This window comes from Rhinolophus ferrumequinum, chromosome 12 (assembly GCF_004115265.2).
Source record: "Rhinolophus ferrumequinum isolate MPI-CBG mRhiFer1 chromosome 12, mRhiFer1_v1.p, whole genome shotgun sequence".
In the NCBI taxonomy this organism is placed as follows: Eukaryota; Metazoa; Chordata; class Mammalia; order Chiroptera; family Rhinolophidae; genus Rhinolophus; species Rhinolophus ferrumequinum.
In genome coordinates, this window is record NC_046295.1 from 76,334,794 (window position 1) to 76,351,814 (window position 17,021).

A 17,021-nucleotide genomic window follows, 5' to 3' on the forward strand; every position below is an offset into this window, starting at 1 on the left:
CCCGATGCCCTGGGCTCAGTGCTCCAGCCCCTGGGGAGCTGCTGGCTCCAGGGAAGGGCGAGTTGTGGTCACACTGTGAGACCACAGGGTAGGGGGGATGTGGTTAGGTGGTGGGGTTTGCCAGGGGGCCCGGGGTTCTGCTGTTACTTTTTCATGGTGCGTTATTTGGGAACCATTTTGAAATTCCCCCAAAGCCGGTGCACTGAGCCCTCTGTGCCAGGAGCCTGGGCCAGCAGTGCAGAGGCGGGGACAGTCTGCAGAAGCCATTTCAGAGCCCGGCTTCTGAGTTGGCTGCTGCATTTCCGGCAAGGCCTGATGTGCTCTGGAGCCCTGGAACTGGGGAAGCTTCAGATAAGAGGGAGAAGCCAGGGGCTGTGCGGACAGCGCTGCCCAGGTGGCTTCTCGGGAAAACTGAACCTTCCCTGGAGCTGCTCTTCTGGGCCAGGCAGAATGGTTGGCACCAGGCCTCTCATCCTGTTGGCATGGGCTTATCCTTTGAGCACTGGGACAAGCACTTTTTGTGCCTACCTCACTGATCCCAGCAACTCTAAGGCAGGGGCTATGATTGTCCCCATTTCACAGATGAGGAAATAGAGGCAGTGGATGAAGTCACTTGCCCAGGGCCACAGAGCTACCAGGTGGTGGAACTGGGCTTGGAACCAGGTCTGTTTACTCCAGAGCCAGGTGTCTTATCTGTCCAGTCCTAACTGGCCTCCCTGCCTTTGGGACAGCACAGCACCAGGCCTGTCTTTCTAAAACTTAAATCTGGTCTCGTCACTATGCTGCTTACAAACAGAGCCTGTATTGTCATGCCTCCCTGCCTCTGCACAGCACCTCCCCGTGTCATGCCTGTCTTCCTTTCTAAGTTAGCCGCACAAGTCCACCTCTCCGTGAAGCCATCCATTGGCAGTAAAGGCCCCTCCGTCCTCCAGCTCCCAGGAGTAGCTCCTTCCATCGCAGCACCCAAGACACTGTTTGTACTCATCTGGTTGTCTACCCCCAGACTGCCGGCTTCTTAAAAACAAGGTGAGGGCGACTCCCCCTCTGATGACCCAATAGCCAAGATGGCACCTGGGTTACTAAATAGAATTCAAGGATTTCCTTCATTGAACATATTCCTGAGCATTTTCCCTGTGCCAGCCTGGGGGCTGGAGAACAGGCAGGAACAAAGAAGGCCCCTGCCCCCCAGGGCCCCACAGGAGGAGGGGAGACAGAGAGCAGGCACTGGTCCTGCAGGGTGATCAGGGCTGTGGTGGCACTGAATCCAGCAGGGCCGGTGTCAGGAGGAGCACGTGGAGGGACAGGAGGCATCCCCAAAGGAGACCTTGGCTGGACGTTGCGGAGGGGACGGTGTGGTACCCCAGGCTCGAGGGACTTGTTGGCCTGGGTCTGAGGCTTCACTCGTTCATTTTCATTCACTCACGCACTCACTGCACAGACACCTTCTCTGCCTGGCCCTGAGTGAGTATCGAGGGCTCAGCTGTCACTAAGACATACAACCTTTCCTTCGTGGAGGTGGGACTACCCTGGGCAGGAGTCTGGGCTTTCCTGGAATTGGGTGGGTCCTCAGGCATATCTTGGAGATAAGAACAGAGTTCATTCTGGCCTTTTCTGAGGTGATCCTGGGCCTGCCTTTCTGGAGGATGAGGCAGCAGGGAGAAGCTGAGGCCCTGGGGCTGCTGGCCCCCAGACAGGCTGATTTCACCAGAGAATAGACCTAACACAATAGCTCGATTGTAAGAGGCCTGCCTCCCCCCCGCCCCGACCAGGCACACACATGTCAACATTTCTATGATCCGAATGTCTTAAAATGATGTGTACATGTAACGGACATTGTAATGTTTTACAGCATTTTACAACATTATAATGTAATGTTTACAATGCCCCCCCAAAGCTGTTATTAAATCAGTCATATGGCTTACAGCGGAAGTGAGGGCATTACGGTGTTGTCATAGAATCTACCCTCAGAATGAGGTTCTGATGTGACCTATCACCACAAACTCCAAGCTGCCAAACTCCAAAGTGAAGGGCTGAATAACCCTTCTCTTTGGGGTGTTTTATATAAATTCACAGAAAAGAAATGCTGTTCAATGAATTGATTCATTCTTGAGATTTCCACAGTGTGTTTGTCCAGGATGGCAGCAGGCTGGCGTAGAAGGAGCCCAGATCTGGGTTTGAATCCCTGCTTTTTGGCCCTAGTGGAGAGACCTTGGCAGAGATGCCTCATGCTCTAATCCCCAGTTTCCTCGTCTGTAAAGTGGGGACAGCACCCCCCACCCCGCATCTTGCGGGACCCTTAGTGCCACACGCTTCCTTTTTACAAGCCTGCTGTTGTGTGTTTGTGTAATGAGTAGATTCACCTGCCTCCTGCCACTGGGCTGTGGGTGCAAACAGAGCCTCTCCCTCACCTGACTGCTGTCACTTGAGGTCATTTTGGATGAAATGAGCTGTGATTCAGAGGCCAGAGCTGAGTGTGCCTGCCTTGGGTGGTGCTGCTGTTTGTTCTAACGTAGCTACCAGGTGCCGCAGTTCTGATGGCTTCTGAGGAATTGCTCAGGTGCGTCGCAGTCTAGGTCCCGAGGACCTGCCCTCGGAGTCTGCAGCCCTCGGAGTCTGCAGCCCTCGGAGTCTGCAAGCAGGGCTGCAGGAAACGTGTGGCTGGTGTCTCAGGCACACGGACAGATGTTTGCCCGAGGCTCTGCCCCACTGAGCTGGTGCCAGAGTTCTGTGGCGCTGACGGTGTGGGGGGATGGGGGGGACAGCAACGTAGAGCACCAGGTACGGGTTTCTGAAGTCAGGCGGCCTGGCTGGGAATCCCGCTGCATCTCACTGACCACGTCACCACAGGCACGCTGTGTGTGGCTGTGCTGAGGCTCGTCTGTAAGAGGGGTCGCAATAATATCTGTTCTGTCTCAGAGGTAGGAAGCAAGTGATGCATCCGAATTGGGTAAGCACGTGGTTTTCAGGTGGGCTGGTGCAGCGTTCTGCAGGGCAGCAACCAAAACAGACTCGGCTGCTGGGGGTCATGGACAGGGACCCAGTGACAGGGTCAGGAAAAAAGGAGTCGTGACACCTTGAATGGGGCAGTAGAGTGAGGTGGGGAAAGGTACAGACTTTGGAGCCAGAATGACCAGGCATCAAGTTCCACATAATCATCAACTGTGTGACCTTGGGCAAGTTGCTTATCCTCGCTGAGCCTTAGTTTTCTCATCTGTAAAATGGGTTGCTAAAACTAGAACCTACCTCCTAGGGTTGTGGTGAGGATGAAATGAGATGATGTGTCTATGCCTTTCTTAGCCCAGTGGACACTCAAAGTCAAGTCAGAGCCTCTGCTCAGCCGGGGCTGCCCAGAGAGCACAGTGACGCACCATGGTTCTACAGCCCCAGAGCCCTGCGCTAGACCAGCAAATATTCAGTGTCAGCTTTTCAAAATGCTCCCAGGAGTTCAGGGAGCCCACTGAGACCTCTGGGGCCACAGGAGAGATGCTAGCGTCCTGTATTGGCTCATGTCAGAGCCACAGACATGGCTGCCATGTGGCCAGACTTGGTGATGGGGGTGGGGTTTTGGGCAGGGGTTTTGCCTGGCATGGGCCCTCCTGCCTTGTGGACCTCCTGCAGCACAGATAGCTCACCACCCTCAGCCCCGACGGTCCTGGCTGGGGCACCAGCTGGCAGACAAGTGGTGCCTGTGCAGGTGGCAGGATGCTGGTACTTAGGGCTGGTGCCAGACATACTAAGCTCCTTTCGTCGGTGCGTCTGCCCTCTTCCTTAGTGTGGGCCGCTAGAACCCGGACATGGCTGCAAGTTGCCCCAGACATAGCCTCCCTTCCGCCACCCGCCTCAGGCTCCTGGAGGACCCCCAGCGTGGGCAGCCTTGTGGATTTTCTGACACCCTAGCAGGATGTGTCAAGACAAGAGAGAGAATCTGGGTCTCTGTTCTTCCCTCTGTGATTCCAAGTGTTCTGGTTCCTAATAATCAGTGAGTAACATTCTGGGAAGGTTTGCCACACACCAGGCACTGTGCTAAGGCCTTCCCAGGCATGGCCACGTGGGGTCCTCCTAGAAAGCAGGGGAGTGTGGTGCAGGGGGCTGGGTTCAAGTCCTAGGGCTGGCATGTACTAACCATGTGGCCTTGGGCACATCACTTACCTGCTGTGCCTCAGTTTCCTCACCTGTAAAATGGTGATGGATAACAGTACTTATGTTACAGGGTGGTTGTGAGGATTCTACCAGTTGGTAAGTGCCTGGCTCGGGGTAAGTGCCATATAAGTGTTAGCTATTACTAAGAGATTGACACTGTTATTATCCCCTTTTACAGAAAAGGAAACTGAGGCTTAGAGAGACTTAGTGTTCTGCCAGAGTCATTTGGCTCATAGTGAAAGAGCTGGGATTTGAACCTAGCTCGTGATCACCACCCTACTCTGCATGTGGGGAGCATTGGGCGGCTTCGGAAGTGGCGTTCTCAACTTTCCTGAGAGCCCCGGTGAAAGGAGATCCTTTTCTAAGTAACCGAAATGGCCTCTGGGAGCTCTCATAATCCCTCAGCAGAGTCAATAGCTGACCCATGACACACATATCACAGCAGGAGAAGGGAGGGGTCGGAGGAATTTCTGTTTGGAAATGTTATCTAATGCTGAGCACTCTCAAGGCACTCGGAAGTGGAGCCTGCTCTGTCCCCCCGCCTGGTGCTGGGGAAGCCCGCCTTCCCCGACTTCCCAGCCAGGTCAAGCCTGCGGGAGACCTGGGGCGCCATCCAGTGAGAGGAGGGATCAGGTGCCCTCGGACATGCCGGCAAAGCCAGGGCAGCACTTTGCCCCGAGTCAGATCCCCGTGGCAGATCCCGGGCTGGCGCATCCCTTCCAGCGCTGGAGCCCTTCGCCCCCTCCTCCCGGCGGAGGGTGTGAGCACAGGCTGCTCAGCTCCCGGGAACTTGATGAACAAGGGCTCCCAGCTCCCACAGGACAGCGTTTGCTTTTGCCTGGGTATCCTCCCTAGCCGGGGTACAGACGAACCCCAAACTTCAAAACGACTTCCTGAGTCCCGGGCTACGCCGGCTGTTCTGCGACTCCTTTGGTCCGCTGCCCCCTCCGGCACACACCTCCACACGGCACACACTCGTGCACACACGCCAGCGCCAAGCTGTGCCCAGAGCCACTGCCGTCACCCAAAGGCTCTTTGTCTGAGGAGGAGAGTGTGGCTTACTGATGAAGCCTCGGAACCCCAGTGATCTCATGCCCTGAATGCTACCCTCTGCCCAAACGTCCGCAGGTCCTGCCCCGGCAAACGCTCGTTTGGCTCCAAGTGAAAGCAGGAGTGACCTCCTCTGGGATCCAGCTGTACACACACCCCCAGCTGGAGGGGTCAGGGGTCTTGAGCCCCAGGCCATGGGGCCAGCTGCTACCTCTCGCCCCTGTCCCTCAGTGCCACACAGCTGGCCCCTTACCTCTTCCCTCCTGCTTGGCTCCCAGGGCAGCTCCTCACATGCTTCCTTCCCCTCGACCGTTAGCAGGGCAGCCTGTCCATGGCCTCCAGGAGGGGTCCCGGGGTCGCAGGCCGGTCTGGCCACGAGCAGCTCTGCCTCACTGGCCTCTGCTGGCTCTGCTCTGCCTGCACAGCAGGGCTCGGCGGGGCTGGGCCGGGGGCTGGCCGGGGGTTCCTCCGGGGCTGCTCACAATCTGCCTTTTCTTGTGGTGGGGGCCGGCGGCTGCCTCAGGGTCATGCTCTGCAGGTCGGGACTCAGGCTCCTCCGTCCTCAGGCGGTCTGCAGCAGCCTCATTTGAACTCCCAACTCCTTTGTGGAGCCTTTACACGCCGCCGGAGGAAACTGTGAGCACAGCCTGACCCTGGTTGGCTGCAGGCACTTCTCTCCACCCACCAGTGCAAGAGGATCCCCCAGGCCCCAGAAAGGCTTCGGGCCTCCCCTCAGCCCCAGACAGAGGCGGGCCGCCCGGTGATGTCACACTCGCTCCAGCCCCAGCTGGCCTGGCCCCTCCCGCTCCAGCCCGCTTTGGCAGCCTCGGAGGGCCCCCTCCTTCCTTGGCACGCGCAGCCTGGCCAGCTCTGCTCCCTGGCCCGCCTGCTCCCCGAAGCCCGGGCAGCTCCTAGACAGCTTCCTCCTCTGACTCAGGTAATGGGTTTAGATCTGCTCCAGCTGTGCAGGCAACGGATGTGCGCGGGCAGCAGGGAGCCTGGTCCACCCCGCCTACTCCCCCCCCACAGTACACTGCCCCATAGAGCCCCAGGTGGGCAGGCAGGGCAGCACCCCCACGCAGATGGCCTTCCTGGAGGCCTTACTCCCATCTTTAAACCCTGGGGAAGGATCCCAAGGCTGTCTGCACAAAGGCCAGCAGCATCTGCTGTGACAGTTACCGGGGGCAGGAGCCTGGGAGAGTGGAAATGCCACAGGCTGCGTGTGAGGCGGCCCTGGAGAAATGGTCCGTCACTTCCCACCTGAATGGCCTTGATTGAGTAGTCACCTCACCTCTCTGGGCATTTCTTCCGTGCCTCAGCAAATGAGCTAATACAAGTGATTTACCTCCAAGGGCAGTAGCGGGGGTTCTGTGAGGTCACTCGGGAAAGTGACCTCACTTGGTACAGGGCAAGGACGCCACAGGGGTCTGAAACCAGACTCTGGGGTCAGTTGGGCCAGGGGTTGCTGTGCCGCCCCCCCACCCCGGTCAGGCTCTTCAAGGAACAAGTAATGGGGGTCCATCAGAGTTCTCAGCAGTCTGTCACGAAGGCGGCGCTTGTGAATGTGTGTAGAGTCAGAGCAAGAAGGGAAAAGATAGCCCTGGACCCACAAAGTAAGCAGTCTTACAGGAGGGAGGAGGGCGAGGGGAGCAGCCAGGCCCAAGAGGATCCCTTTGCCTGGACACCAGCTATGTGAAATATTGGTGGTCACTCTTCTTTCCTTTTAAAAAAAAATCGGTGATGATGATGGTGGTAATACTGATGTTTGGGTACAAATTGGGAGAGACCTTATAATGGGGTTCTCCCCACCCCTTGGTCCAGTGTATCATGTCCTTGGTCCCTGGGCAGACCCGTCCATCATGGCCCCCCTCCTTTCTTTGGCCGCTCTTGTCTTTGCAGGGAGCAAACCTTTCTTGTTGCCGCAGCTTCTTTCAGCCTGCTCAGACCTTCTCCCCTTCCCGTTTGTCAGTTCCCTTTCCCTTTTTAGAAGGTGGCTCTTTGCCAAAAGACCCCAGTATCTTACAGGTCACAACATTAGCCAGACTGCTGGACTGGACAGAAAACCTCCCATATCTCCTGTGGGGTGAAAATGCTCACCCACTGTGGATTCTCCCCAGGGCCTGGAGGGTCCCGGTGGGACCGTGGTAGAGCCGTTGGCATTCTGGCAGGCTGGGGGCTCAAGATGAGCAGAAGCACAAGGGCTGAGGCTGAATTCTCTCTGAGCTGCTCTCTTGACAGCCTGCAGGCTGGCACATAGCCTTCATTTTTCTTCTTCCTCCTCTCACTCTCTGTGTCTGTCTTCTCCAGGATGTGTTTTTTGGAAACCTGCTCTGAGCCAACACCAGGAAGCCAAAGTCCCTGTCCTCACAGAGCTTCCAGTCTGGAGGGGAGACAGAGAGATAGACAGACTGGGGTACATGAGAAGTGCTGGCACTAAGGGATGTCTAAGCCGGAGGCCTGGGGAAGCCCGGGCAGGGCAGTCAAGACAGGTTCCCAGCCGAAACCTGAGTGACAGGTCAGAATTAGCAGCTGGTGAGGTTGGTGAGAGGGTGGTCTGGGCTGAGACAAGCGTGTGAAGACCATGTGCAGGACTGCATTTTCCAAGGTGGCCCCCACAGTGTCTCGTGGTCCACAGTGAGACCTTGCCACTCCTCCCACTGAGACGTAGGGCCTCTGCCCTCTCCCCTTGAATCTGGGTGCGTTTGTGACTTGCTTGTAACCAACAGAATGCGGTGGGAAGTGACACTACCTAACTTCCAAGGCTGGGTGAGAACAGGCAATGCAGTTTCTGCCTTGTTCCCGGGGACACACTCTCTAGGAGCCCTGAGCCAAGCTGGAGCCTGAGAAGTCCAGCTATCCAGAAGCTGCCATGCAGAGGCCATGTACAGCACAGGTTCCAGAGGACAACCAGCATCAAGCCCTAGATGTGTGAGGAGAGATGCCCCTTGATGGTTCCAGGCCCTAGCCATCGAGAGCCTTCCTGCTGAGGCCCAGACCTTAGGAGCAGAGATAATCCATTCCGCTGCCCCGTGCACAGGGGAACTCCTAACCATGGAATCCATGAGGGTACGAAAGTGGTTGTTTTAGGCTGCTAAGTGTGCGTGGTAATTTGTTACACAGCAGTAATAACTGGAGCAGACCTGAGGCAAAGCAGCTGCAGGGTGTTCTTCCCAGGAGCTGAGAGAAGTGCCTGTGGCTGAGGAGAGGGGAGCCGAGAGGCCTTGTAACAGGTAGGACGGTATCCCAAAGGTAGTCGTGAGCCCCTGAACGTGTTTAAGCAAGACAGTGTTCAGACACTTTTATTTTTAAAAGCCCCAGTTGAGTGGAGCCTGGATTAGTGGGAGCTTCAGACCAGTCATCCAGAGCTGGTGGGAGATGCTCGCAGCCATCCTACTAAGGGCGGCAGTTGGAGGCGGTGAGACTCACTGGGCGGAGGGGGGTTCCCGGGACTTCCCGCCCTCTGGGAACAGGTGCAGCCCAAGACCCTTGAAAACAAATTTGCTTTCACAATTCCAAGTTCCTAGGATCCCGTGAAGTAGGCGAGGGGCGGCGAGGGGCACCAGGGTGGCCTTGCCTGTCCATCTCTGCATAGCCCCTTCGGTGGCCTTGGACAGTCAAGACTGTTGCTGGGAAGCTTGAGCTGTGGAGTCACATTCTAGTTCTACCCTCAGTAGCTCTGAGCCTCACTTTCCTCATTTGTAAAATGGAGATGATACCAGGATTTACCTCACAGGGCTGTTGTGAAAATTAAGTAACATGGGACCCACTAAGTGTAACACACAGTGGCTAGTGCATTGTAAGAGCCCAGTAAATGTTGGCTGTAGTAACTTCTGTTGCCTCTGTCACTTGGCTGTGAGTTCCCCGAGCACTGGCGTGTGTGGGCCTGGCCCGTGGACAGCTCCCCTGCGTACAGCCCGGTGCAGTGGAGCAAACACACGCGTGAGACGCGGGCAGGTGAGGAGCTGTGGCTCCGAGTCCAACAGACCTGGGCTCAAGTCCCACCCCTGTCACTACCCTGGGCAACTTTCTGATTCTCTTACAGACTTTGTTTCTTCATTGAACAAAAACGAATGATCACACTCACTCTTCGGGGTTAGTGTGAGGGTGAAGATGGGGCTTGGCACAACGCCTGGCACTCGGCACTCAGCAGTTGCTCAGGAAATGGGTGCTGTTGCCGCTGCTCTCCTGCTCCCAACCCTTCCTCGCTCTTACCCAGAGCATCCTGGTCAGGCTTCCGCCCTGAGGGATCCTGCATCTTGGAAGCCCCCTCCCCCACACCTCCTCGGGGAGCACTGTTCCCACATTTCCACCAGCTATTGGACCAAGGTGTCATGTGACTAACGCATTTGAGGAGAAGGGAATCTTCGTTTTTCTTTTTTAGAGTTTTTATCAGAATGAAAAATATGTGATGTTTCCATGGTGACAGAATACGAAGAAGAATCTTAATTATGTCCCACAGTTTGTATAAACTATTTCATGTGTTTTAGTGTCTTATCACCTTCCTGACATTTACATTTTTTCTTTTGGGGAATGTTGAGATACTGTGTGTGTGGCAGGTGTGTAGAGTGCCTGGATAGTGTGTGTTACAATCGGGGATGCTGGGACCGGAGCTTTGCTGTTATCTTGCTCTCTCTCAGAGTCTCACCAGCATTTCAAGCTTCACATATCCCAAATTGACTTTTTTTTCCCTTTTAGAACTTTTTAAATGCCATTCTGTTGTCTTCTGGCCTACGTCGTTTCTGATGAGAAGTCAGCTGTCTTTCTTATTGTTGTTCCTATGTCTCCATAATGGGTCTTTTCCTCTCTAACTTTTAAAATTTCTCCTTTTCTTTGATTTGTAGTAGTTTAATTATATTGTGACCAGATGTGGTTTTCTTTGTATTTGTTCTGTGGGGCTGGGGGTTCACTGAGCTTCTTAGATCTGTGCGCTGATGTTTCTCACTGAATTTGGAAATGGGGGGGAAATTTTTGGTCATTATTCCTTCAAATATTTTTTCTGCCCAATTCTCTCCTCCCGCCCCTTCTGGAATTCCATTTACAGACTAGGTGTTGTCCCACTGGTCACTGAAACTCCGTGTATTTATTTATTTTTATCTTTTTTTCCAGCCTGTTCTTGAGTTTGGATCATTTCTATTACCTATCTTCAAGTTTGCTGATTCTTTCCTCTACAAAATCTATTAATTTCATCCAAAATGTGTTTTATGTCAGGTACTGTGTTTTTTGGCCCTAGAATTTACACCTGGTTAACTTTTATAGGTCCCATTTCTCTTCTAAGATTCTCTGTTTGTTTATTCTATCCCTCATTTCCTGAGAATCCTGTATATGCGGTCAGACAATTAAGTTCGTGAACTTACCTCATACCTCCTTGCTGAATATCACTACAGTCACCTTCGAAGTCCTCCCCTTGGGAAGCTATGTATCAACGCCAGCGCCTAGTCCACCCTTCCAAGCAATTTTGGAACTCTTTTTCTGGACTGGCCATCAGAGCTGTCGTCGTATTACCCTTGATGTTTTGAATGTCATCAAAATGTCTTCTTTTCAATATTTCCTTTATCTTCGGGTAAAGCAAGAAGTCACTGGGGGCCAGATCAGGTGAGTAGGGAGGGTGTTCCAATACAGTTATTTGTTTACTGGCTAAAAACCCCCTCCCAGACAGTGCTGTGTGAGCTGGTGCATTGTCATGATGCAAGAGCCATGAGTTGTTGGCGAAAAGTTCAGGTCATTTTTGTCTAACTTTCTCACGCAGCATTTTCAGCATTTCAGAATAGTAAACTTGGTTAACTGTTTGTCCATTTGGTACAAATTCATAATGAATAATCCCTCTGATATCAAAAAAGGTGAGCAACATTGTTTTGACTCTTGATTTGGACTGATGGAACTTTATTGGTCATGGAGAATTGGCTGACTTCCATTGTGCACTTTTGACGCTTTGTTTCAGGGCCATATTGGGAAACACATGTTTTCATCAGCAGTGATAACACAGTCCACAACATTGTCTTGCCTCCAAAAGGGTCTTGGCAAACTTGAACTCTTCTTTGCTTTTGTTCACTGGTGAGCCATTTTTGCACACATCTTCGGGGCCATTTTTGCACACACCTTTTTCATGCCAAGATTTTCAGTTAAGATGTTCCTGTTTCTCTATCGATGTTTACTAGGTCTGCTATGCTTCTCACAGTCAGCCAACAATTTTGATGCACAACTTGACGGATTTTTGCAATGTTTTTGTCAGTTCTGCTCGTTTCTAGCCGCCCTGACCTCTCTTCATCAGTGACTCATTCTCTCCCCTCAGAAAAACGTTTAATCCATTTGTACACTGCCGTTTTCTTCATAGCATTATCCCCATAAACTTGGACTAACATGTCCCTGATTTCACTTTCACTCCTGCCAAGTTTAACAGGAAATTTAATGTTTGTTCATTATTGTAATTCAAGCTCAGACATTCTCGTGACGAAACACAAAAACATGCCACAACAATAATGAACACCACTCAGCAAGACACCACCACATGTCGACACGAACAGTGCTGTGAGACACTGATGTACCGAGATTACGAAACCTTACTGAGCTGTTTGTACAGGGCTGCTAGTGTAAGCGCATGGTGGCAAGTTTGAACATAAGTGTCAGACCTCGTATGCGTATTTATAATAGTCATTTTAAAGTCCTTGTTTACTAATTCCAACATCAGGTTCATCAGTGGGTCTCATTTTATTGACTATTATTTCTCTTGATATATGTCACATTTTCCTGCTTCTTTTGATGTCTATATATTTTTAATTGTATACTGGACATTTTGGATGAGCCATTGAAAAGACTGCGTGTTTTACTGTCTTCCTCTAAAGATGTTGTGTTTTGTTCTAGCAGGTCATTAAATTGTTAGAAAATCGACTTGATCTTGTGGGGCTTGGGTTTTAGGTTTTGTTCAGGTGGATTTATTTTGGTTTTGCCCATAGCCCTAGGGTATAACACTTAGCCCTGGGCATGGTCGTCTTTGTGGAATTAAATCAGAAGCCTTACATGTTTGCTAAGCCCCTTTAACTTGGCAGGACTTGAACTCCAAATTTCATCTTCCAGGCAGTTGCTGAACTCTCTGCCTCCCAGCTATGCTTTCTTTGGGGAGCTTTTGGACACCTTGGAGTCTCTCTCTACACATATACAATGTAGAGGCTAACTGAGGATTTGAGGGGGGAGGGGGAATTTTTACAGTAATTTTGGAGCTCCTCCTTCTGTGGTTCTCTCCTTTCTGGCATTTTCCTTTTCATCCTCAATGTCTAACCCCTTTCCCTTCTTCTCAGCTGGTAATACTGCTAGATTCTGTTTTAGTTCTGTTTTCCTATGTCTCACCATAAACTGAGAAGTGCTCTAGTGTGCTTCCCATCTTTCAAGGACCACGTCTCCTCTAGCTTCTGTTGCTTTATGCTGTTCTCAAGTACTTTCAAGCAATTTGTTTTGTATATTGTCCAGATTTTATCATTGTTGTTGACTAGAGAGTTAGTTCAATACAATCTACTCCTCCATTTCAGGAACTGGAACTCGCTACATCCCAATTGAATTTATCTTCTCACCCAAACCTCCTGTACTCGCTGCTGTTGTTGCCCTACCATAAACTTAGCCAGCTGGTTGGTGGTTCTTCATTCATGTCTCTTTCCTCCCTGATCTTGGTCATAGTCTGTTGGGAAATACCAGTCCCTATAATTCATAGATTCATTCAGCTCAGTGTACCCACCTGAGCACCAGAAGATGACAAAATGTGTTATCCCCACAAGCCTTGTTAGGGCACCTTATTCACCTACCTGTGATGTACTCATCATCAAGCTCTACGTTTTATGGGTAACTTTTTTTTTTCTTCTCCTCTCAAAACCTGTGAGGGAATTATAACTATTCCGTTCAACTAACAAGAAGACAGAGACTTAGCAAAGTGAAGTTCCTTGCTCCAGGCTACGTAGCTAGGAAGTAATGGGACTGGGATTAAGACCTCTGTCAAAGCTAGCAGGAACACAGTTGTCCTGCAAACAAATGGCATTTCTTCAATTCTAACACACTTTTTTTCTTGTTCTAAGATCTCTGAAATCAGGATGCATCTTAAAGTTAATAGCATGTCAGGGTTTAATTGGCAGCACCTTTTGTTTTTCACTAGAACGTGACACATTTATTAGTTGATGACTTCTCAGTTCGAGGAAGGTTAGCAGTTTCAGTGATAAGGTTCCAGTGAAGTTGACCCATGGTTAAGGGATAGAAAGACAAAGCCCCTCCTCTTCTGGTCAGCTGGTCTTGGAAGAGCCTAGGGGAGTGTCCGAGCATCAGGAAGCCTGCGGAACTGCCAGATGCCTCCGTCCATCCAGATTTAATAATACGACTGCCTCTAAGCTGAGAGTCAGCCAGCTGGTCCTCTCCTCTCCTGGAGGCACAGTGGTCAGATCCTGTGACTCACTCCCCTGCGCCTGGCAGGGGAACCCCGTATTCCCTGGCCCTGGTGAGGAGTAGGAGACTTGCATTCATAGGAGGATTCTAAAGTCGTGCTGCTGCTCGTCCTGCGGTGCCCAGTGTCACAGAGGATGTCCAGGCAGCATGGGAAGCCCTTTGAAGACACTCTCTGTTCCATGGTTGCCAAACAAATGTCAGCACAGGGCACATGCTCAATTACAAAGCAGCTTTGAGAGCCTGTTGTTAGCTCATATATGATGCATTTCATTCCTGACTTCTCAATCCACTGCCAGGGGACAGAGTCGGGCAGCACTTCTCCCTCAAGTCTGGACATCACCTAACAGTCAAACACATTTGCTATTCAGTCAACAAATATTTATTAAGCCCCATCTGAGCACCAGAGTTTGGGCTCCAGGTCAATTTACTCAAAGCCAATTTGCTGAGACTTTTAGTTGCCTGGTTTTCATTTTGTCATCATAACAGTATTTTAAGGAATGTTCATTTGGTTTGGTCCCTGTGCTCTCATACTGCAGCTGATGCTGGGGCCCATCCCCAAGAGGGGGGCTGAGGAGCAGAAAGAGGAGAGATTTAATTTCAGTTTGCTGGTTTTCTTTGTATCTTCATAATAAAAACTTCATGGGGAATTTCCAAAACTGTTTAAAATCATCCCCATCCTATATACATTTTAAAAGAAATTGTTGTTTCTGGAACATTGTCTGTCTGTATCAGACGAGACCTTTATCCCAAACAGGAGGGCTCAGGCAGCAGGGAGGCCATTTGGGAGTCTAACTCTGGAGGAGAAAGGAGAGGAGACTCAAGGAAGGAAAGATAGCTGCCCTGCCATCGTGAGGTTGCATCCGGGCCATGGAGGGGCTCCCCCAGGCCTGCTCCAAGCTGGCTCTGGGGATCCCACGTAACTCCCTCCTGCACTGATCTGGCGCCCAGGTGCCCCTGCCTGGCCCTGCCCTTCCTCTTCCCCCAGTGCTTCATCTGCCAGGCAGGTGCAGGAAGGGAGGCGTTGCTGTACTCGGCCATCCTGCCAGGTGTGGGTGGGGCCGCCAGGGGACAGAAGTCCACTCAGATCCCTTGCAAGTACAGGTGGGTGACAGTGGTAGTCTCAGGATTAGCCCCTCCTCTCCACACAGCAGGGCCAGTTCCCAGAGTGCTTTGGCATTTGTTCTCTCCCTTGAGCCTCATGGCAGGCCTGGGAGAGGGAGGGCAGTGATTATTCCCTTTTATAGATGAAGAAAGTGAGACTGTAAAAATATCAGTCATTATTATTGTCACCACTTACTAAGTGTTCACTCTGTCCTTCACTTGCCTCATCTCCAAATTACTCACTTTCTGCACTTGACCACATCAGCGTGGGGTGCTCCAAGGCCTTTGGACTTACAAGATCTGTGCTCTGACAAAGCAGCTGTCGTCTGTTACGACCTGCTGTGTGCTTAGCATGGCGGGAGGCCTTTCCCGTGGAGTCCTCAAAACAGAACCTTCCAGGAGCGGTTCAGTTCACTGTCTTCCATTTTAAGTGATGAGGTGGTTCAGACTCAGAGAGGTCAGGAAGTCTACTCAGAGCCACACAGCCAGTAAGTGGCAAAGCCAGGGCTTGGGTGGGCCTGTTTGAACCCAGAGTTCACAGTCGTACCAGACTTGAAGCTATCCAATCTCCCAGAAGCGTGGGGTTGGGCAACGGAGGGAAGCTACCGAGCCTCATTTCTTCATTTGTAGGCTCGTGCTGTTTATTCCCGGTTACGATGAAGGTTAGTTGAGATGCTGTGTGCTTGACACATAGTAGGCATTCAGTCAGTGTTGGGTCCCTTGTTCTCATCACTTCAGCCCATCTTGGATCAGCGGCTCTCACGCTGTAGTGGCCGCAGAATCACCTCAGGGCGTGTTAATACACAATACGCCAGGGCCCATCCCAGAGGTCCTGAATCTGGAGGTCTGGGATGAGGCCCGAGAGTTTTCATTTCTAACAAGTTCTCGTGAGGACCACACTGGGGGAATCACTGCTGGAGATAGATGAGTCTGCCAAGAAGGTGAGTCCGCGGTGGCCCAGCAGTGAGTGTACCTGCTTCTGATGGTTGCTTCACATGCATACAGGTGCTGCTTATGTATGAGGTGGGGAAAGTGTGGTTTGGTTTTTCCCAGCCATTTCATGGGAGCTGGCTTGATGTTTTTAGTCTTGCCCTTTCCCCTTCTTACCCCAAAATGCCTGAGTGTCATGGACCTGGGAAAACGTAGGGTTTAAGCAGCACGGTGATGTCTGGACTGCGAAACAAGTTTCATTCAACTGTCAACATAAGAAGCATTCAAACCTATAGAGAATGTTTATGAGTTTATTTGAGCCAAACTGATGACAATTAGCGGGAAGCAAAATCTCAATGGACTGAGAAAATGCTCGGAGGAGGACAGTTTTGCAGCTTATTTTATACATTAGAATAAAAGGGAAGAAATAAGGAGGATTACATGAAATTCAGTAGTGGTAGATTAAAGGGGCAGGAGAAAGCAAAGTGAGGAAAAGTCTGGGATTGGATAAAAGGTAAAATGGAGACACACACACTTCTTTTACATTGGTGGGTACAGGATAGTTAATAATTAACACTTTACAGCACACAGAGATGGTATAGGGACAGCCAGATAACAATGAGGGATTCTGTGGTCTCTGCTCTGGTGTTGGGTGTGCCCTGAAGGGTCTGGAAAGGAGATTCCTCTGATATTTCAAAGGTATGTTGTCTTAGATGCAAAAAGACAATAGACAGGCTCACCTACGGTAAAGGTTGACCTTTGTCAAGGAAGCTACAGGCCTAGGATATGACTACCTGCTGTGATCCCCTTTTAGTTAGGAAGTTTTATGTTCAGACCATCCTGTGTGGTTACCTATGGTCTCTGAGTTTGTAGAGCCCACCATGGAGGTCTCCCCTGAGCTTGTCAGGTTTAGTATGTGGCCCCTTTTTTATCCACACAACCAATGTCGTTAACATGTCCCCGATTTCCAGTTGCTTTCTTGGTACAGAACAGGAAATAAAAGGCACCTGAAAAATATAATAAATCATCTTGCAGAAATCACTTCTATAACTTATCTCCCTGCTCCTCCCTTCCCCAAAAAATATCCCCCTGAAGCATCACTTGGGCCAGGTATACTTTCCTTCACAATTGCAATTTTAGGTTTATTGATATGATGATATGATTGGTGTTCTCCTCTCCTCTGACAGGCTGTAAGGGTCACCTTGTCACCTCTGGGTCTCCAGCGCCCAGCACAGTATCTGGCACACAGCAGTGGGTACTCAGTTGGCGTTGCTGTTGGATAGATAAGTGAAGGGCCTGGTGGCACAGTGGTGGGTGCAAGGGTTAGGGGGACCTGGGTTTGAGCTGGAGGCCTGCCCTCTCTCGCTGAATGGCCCTGGGCA

General features: G+C 51.3%; 2 protein-coding genes across 13 annotated transcripts in view; one reads left to right on the forward strand and one right to left on the reverse strand.

Moving 5' to 3' along the window:
- ANGPTL2 (angiopoietin like 2) overlaps positions 1–5,923 on the reverse strand; it is a 33,659-nt gene extending 27,736 nt beyond the window's left edge. The window contains exon 1 of the mRNA XM_033122575.1: positions 5,444–5,923. The gene's annotated coding sequence lies outside the window, so the exon portion shown is untranslated. The remainder of the gene's footprint in view (positions 1–5,443) is intronic.
- The window catches only part of RALGPS1 (Ral GEF with PH domain and SH3 binding motif 1), a 249,656-nt gene that overhangs the window by 156,279 nt on the left and 76,356 nt on the right, over positions 1–17,021 (forward strand). The gene's annotated exons all lie outside the window — the stretch shown is intronic.